This window comes from Schistocerca piceifrons, chromosome 6 (genome assembly GCF_021461385.2).
Source record: "Schistocerca piceifrons isolate TAMUIC-IGC-003096 chromosome 6, iqSchPice1.1, whole genome shotgun sequence".
Classification (NCBI taxonomy): domain Eukaryota; kingdom Metazoa; phylum Arthropoda; class Insecta; order Orthoptera; family Acrididae; genus Schistocerca; species Schistocerca piceifrons.
This window is the reverse complement of record NC_060143.1, coordinates 101,275,023-101,280,474: the sequence shown is the minus strand read 5'-3', so window position 1 is coordinate 101,280,474 and position 5,452 is coordinate 101,275,023. Positions and strand designations below refer to the sequence as shown.

The 5,452-nt window shown below is 42.0% G+C and overlaps 1 pseudogene; it reads right to left on the bottom strand.

The window, feature by feature from the left end:
• Positions 1–4,648: 4,648 nt before the first annotated feature.
• LOC124803526 lies at positions 4,649–4,766 on the bottom strand (annotated as a pseudogene).
• Between the last annotated feature and the right edge of the window lie 686 nt (positions 4,767–5,452).

Genomic DNA, 5,452 nt, shown 5'->3' with positions numbered 1-5,452 from the left:
GTTATTGAACTGATACTCAACAAATATTGATTTAGTATTACTCCTGACATGCTAGAAACGTTTCAGGTTATTTACTGGATTTTTAAAGTATTGCGCAACATTTATGACGTCAGAGCTAGTTACAGCGGACTGGCTGGTACACAATGGAAAGACGGATGTGAATTTTATAAGGCGTGAGTAGGCTCCTTCCCTACATCGTGTGTGTGTGTGTGTGTGTGTGTGTGTGTGTGTGTGTGTAAGGAGAAAGACGGCTTGTGTGGGTGTGTAGGAAGAAAGACGGCTTGTGTGGAAAGCAGGTGGGAATGGAGGGAGTGCTGTTTTGCAGGTTTTGAGGACACCAATTTGAAACTTGTCCGCAATCACCCGATACGTGAAAGTGGGTGGTCGGACTGAAATTCGAGGTGCCACGTTTCACCCTCCTCCTTTAGCCAGAACTCGATTCCCCCACGTTACCAGTGCGCCTCTTCATGAGGTTTCCTCTGAGTGATTTATGAACTGATTAAAAAAAAAAAAAAAAAAAAAAAAAAAAAAAAAAAAAAAAAAAAAACAGAACCTACAGTGTTTCGAAGTTTTGTGGCAAGCTCCCAGGTAACATGCCACGAAGTCTCCTTCATAATTCTAGTGTCGTAAAATCTTTTGTAGACGAAAGGCGACAGACGACTGGAGCTGTAAAACACTTTATTCCTTTCGTTTCTCCTGTTTACGCTATTCGGCTTTCAACATCTTATGCTTGGTCTGACCACTTACCGAAAACTTGCTTTGGGATCCTGATCTCGAATGTACTATGTTCCTTTCATTCCTTTGTTCTACTCTTCACATTTCTCTGTTGTAAATTTCACGCCTCGTTCTGCCAACATTTACTTGTTCCTGATTTTATCCTCGTAAAGAAAAATAAATCGTTTACACCATATTATTTAGTTAAAACAAATAATTCATGTAGTATTACTGATCAGTTTGAAATTAGGCTCGGGTTCCACCAACGGATGTAGACACATTGTTGTAGTGTCTCCTTGTTGGTGTGTCCGCTTACGAGCACCGCATGTGTAAATATGCATGGCTGGTAAACTGTGGTATATTATGATGTACACTTACTGGGATGATTAGTCCACATCTACTTGTGCTCTTGAGAAAGAAAGATAGAAACTATCCAGGGAAAAAATCATGTTTCTCTGGCTCTTGAATATTGTTACAGACTTGTTGAATTTCATATCTGTGACCTCCAGTAGCCTCAGATTTTTCTCTCTGGGAAACCAACATTACTCTCCGCATAATACGATGGGAAGTGTTACTACTTCATATACTTTCATTTGAGTCTCTTTTTTTCCAAATGTCCGACATATTCTCTGACAGGTTTCATTTAATTTTTATATTTTTATCAATTTAACAGGAAATATTTCAGGTAAAATACTGAAAAGGAAATACTCCAGTGTTTCACCATCGAGGTAGAACTTTGATCTCACTTCCTCCTTCCTAGGAAAGCCAGTATCCCAGTTTTAGATGTTGAGATGTACAGAGTAAAAGAGATGTAGCTGCAGTTCGTTCATTTTCTTGAATAAATACTGAACATTCAGTAAAAAGTAAAGTGCTTACATAATTTATCCCCAATATTCTCTTTGCAGGTTACTATCAAGTCGCGCACAGCTGCAGAGGTCTCCAACCGCAGGAAGATGTAATGAATCCTTATCTGGGACCCTGGTTTGTCACAAAAATATATAGGGTATTCCGTGATGATGTTACATACTTTCATCGACGATGTAGAGTGGTAATTACCTCGAAGAAAACGGTCTATTGACACACAGTCAACATGGGTTAAGGAAACATCGTTCTTCTGAAACACAACTATCTCTTTATTCACATGAAGTGTTGAGTGCTATTGACTAGGGATTTCAGATCGATTCCGTATTTCTGGATTTCCAGAAGACTTTTGACACTGTATCACACAAGGGGCTCGTAGTGAAATTGCGTGCTTATGGAATATCGTCTCAGTTATGTGACTGGATTTGTCATTTCCTGTCAGAGAGGTCACAGTTTGTAGTAGCTGACCGAAAGTCTTCGAGTAAAACAGAAGTGATTTCTGGCGTTCCCCAAGGTAGTGTTAAAGGCCCTTTGCTGTTCCTTATCTATATAGACGATTTAGGAGACAATCTGAGCAGCCGTCTTAGGTTGTTTGCAGATGACGCTGTCGTTTATCGACTAATAAAGTCATCAAAAGACCAAAACAAGCTGCAAAACGAGTAATAAAAGATATCTGAAAGGTGTGAAAAGTGGCAGTTGACCCTAAATAACGAAAAGTCTGAGGTCATCCACATGAGTGCTAAAAGGAACTCGTTACACTTCGGTTACACGATAAATCAGTCTAATCTAAAAGCCTTAAATTCAGCTAAATACCTAGGTATTACAATAACGAACAACTTAAAATGGAAGGAACACACAGAGAATGTTGTGAGGAAGGCTAACCAAAGGCTGCGTTTTATTGGCAGGACACATAGAAAATGTAACAGGCCTACTGAGGAGACAGCCTACACTACGCTTGTCCGTCCTCTTTTAGAATACTGCTGCGAGGTGTGGGATCCTTACAAGATAGGACTTACGGAGTACATCGAAAAAATTCAAAGAAAGGCAGCACGTTTTGTATTATCGTGAAATATGGGAGAGAGTGTCACAGAAATGATACAGGATTTGGGCTAGACATCATTAAAAGAAAGGACTTTTTCGTTGCGACGGAATCTTCTCACGAAATTGCAATCACCAACTTTCTCCTCCGAATGCGAAAATATTTTGTTGACACGGACCTACGTAAGGAGGAACGATCAGCACGATAAAATAAGGGAAATCAGAGCTCGTACGGAAAGATACAGATGTTCATTCTTTCCGCGCGCTATACGAATTGGAATAATAGAGACTTTCGAAGGTGGTTCGATGAACCCTCTGCCAGGCACTTAAATGTGATTTGCATAGTATCCATGTATATGTAGATAGATGTAGATGTATCGAAAGCCATAAGCGAAAATCGTTCTGGAATATCTGACAGTGGATTCCTTATGCAGCAAGCTCCTTGCTTTAATTTTTTTGGAGATGTGTGGACTGGACCAAAACAAGAAAAAATGGTCAAGAAAACATGTGCCCTAAAATGCATACCATAAGAGCTATGAGCACTTGTTCAGTAGAAAAGATGTATTTCATACTAGGGACCTATCAAAGGTGAACATTTATTTCTTGTTTTGGTCCATACACCCAAAATATGTGAGGCATAAAGCTGTCAGTAGCAGACGTCCAACGTTTTTCGCTTATGACTTTCGACTCGGTCGTTTCAGGAACAGGCTTCCGTACTGGTGTCCAGTAGGAATACTTGCAACAGGCCGTGGTGCAACACCCATTTGTTTCATTTATTGCTTCAAATTGATGTATTTGCCCTTCTCCACCATCGCTGAAAGTTTGTAATCACTCTGTAGTTATATAACTTGAAACATATCTGCCTTCGCGATAACATCTTTGAAATCGTGTACTCGCACACCATGCGTAAATCACTTGTCACCTCAAAGACGATTCGACGCTAGCCGACTTCTTGTGCTGAACCGAAGCGTCATTGTCAAGAGCCCGGCAGACATTTCTTACGGACACGCATAAGCTTTGAACGCTGAATGTCATTCACAGCGCTGGGCGCGTACAAGCTCTAATCGAAAGAACCCGGAGAGTCCTATGTGCTATGAAGGAGACCACGAGAGGCGGGCTTCCCAATATAAATGAAAGCAGGGAATACTGTATTGTCAGAAGAGAAGCAGTAGCAGCAGTATCGATCAATCAGGACTTCGAACGTCGACTCATTTGCTGTTATTCGAGAAACAAATCCATAAAGGACCTTCCAGCCTTTCTAAAGCTGCCCAAGACCGCTGTTGGTGATGTGACTGTGAAGTAGGAACGCTAAGGAACGAACACATCTAAACTAAGACCAGGAAGACATCATATTCTAATTTAATTAGTAAAAACAGTCGTGGTCGCATGTAAATTGTTACTTTTCATTCACAGTTGAGTGATTTCGATCTACTACAGCGATAATCATCAGATCTACAATCCTTGGTGTTCGTAGGAATTTATATCTGATGATGATCTCTGTAGCAGATCGAAACCAGTCAGCTACGAATAAAAAGTAACAACTTGTATGCTACTACGACTGTGTTTACTAAATAAGTTATTGTGTTATTAGGTTGATGTTTTTTGGAACATCGTTCCGAAAAATTTACGTCATATTCTAACGGGCAGGGACCGTTGGAGATTGCAGAGGTTGGTTGTTTTAAATCGCTTTAAATCAAAGGAGGCAATCATTCGTAAATTCCGAAGTGGTACCAGCAGTCAAGCCAGCATAATGACTGTGTATAAAGGGTTAAAAAGAACCGGTTACAGTGGTCGAGCAGTTCCTCATAATCCAAACATTTCTTGAAACTCCTCCCGAACAGCCCATGAAGGCCCAACGGTAGCGACCGGCCGCCGTGTCATCCTTAGCCCATAAGCGTCACTGGATGCAGATGAGGAGGGGCATGTGGTCAGCACACCGCTCTCCCTGCCTTACGTCAGTTTCCGTGGCCGGAGCCACTGCTTCTTAATCAAGTAGCTCCTCACTTTGCCTCACAAGGGTTCAGTGCACCCAGTTTGCCAACAGCGCTCGGTAGACCGGATGGTCACCCATCCTAGTGCTAGCCCAACCCGACAGCGCTTAACTTCGGTGATCTGGCGGGAACCGGTGTTACCACTGCGGCAAGGCCGTTGGCCCACACATTTCTATAGATGCTGTAAAGAAAGAGGACAGTGAACAATGGATGACCTGAAACGAGTGATTTGGTGTAATAAATCATCCTATACCTTGGTGCAATCCAATGGAAGACTTTGGGTTCGGCTAATTCATGGATAACGTTACCTGCATATTTTGTAGTGTCAACAGTGAAGTACACAGGAAGTGATGTTATTCGTGGTTAGGGTGTGGCCTCCTCATTCCCCTTAAGAAAACGCAGGATGCGGAACGATATGAATATATTTTACAGAATTGTGTACTGCGCACAGTAGAGGAGCAGTTCGCGAACAATGACGGTATCATCGCGATAACGTACCATGTCATGAAGTGCCACCTGTAAGGTAAGGGTTTGTGGACTGGCCTACCCCGAGTCTGACTTGAACCCAATGGAGCACTTTTGGGATAGGTTACGAGGTCGACTTCGCTGTGAACCACAGCGTCCAAAATTCACTACCTCTACTGCTTTCTGCTCTTAAGATAGAATAGGCTGCCGTTCCTCCACAGACATTCAAACATCTGAATGAAAGTGTCCCTAGCCGACATCAAGCCGACACAAAGGCGATACTGGACATATTAATGTCGACTAATAGGTGCTCGATCAGGTAATGCGTATCTCGATACATGCGTACCACCACATAAGAATATTCTTCGTCACATTCAGAATGG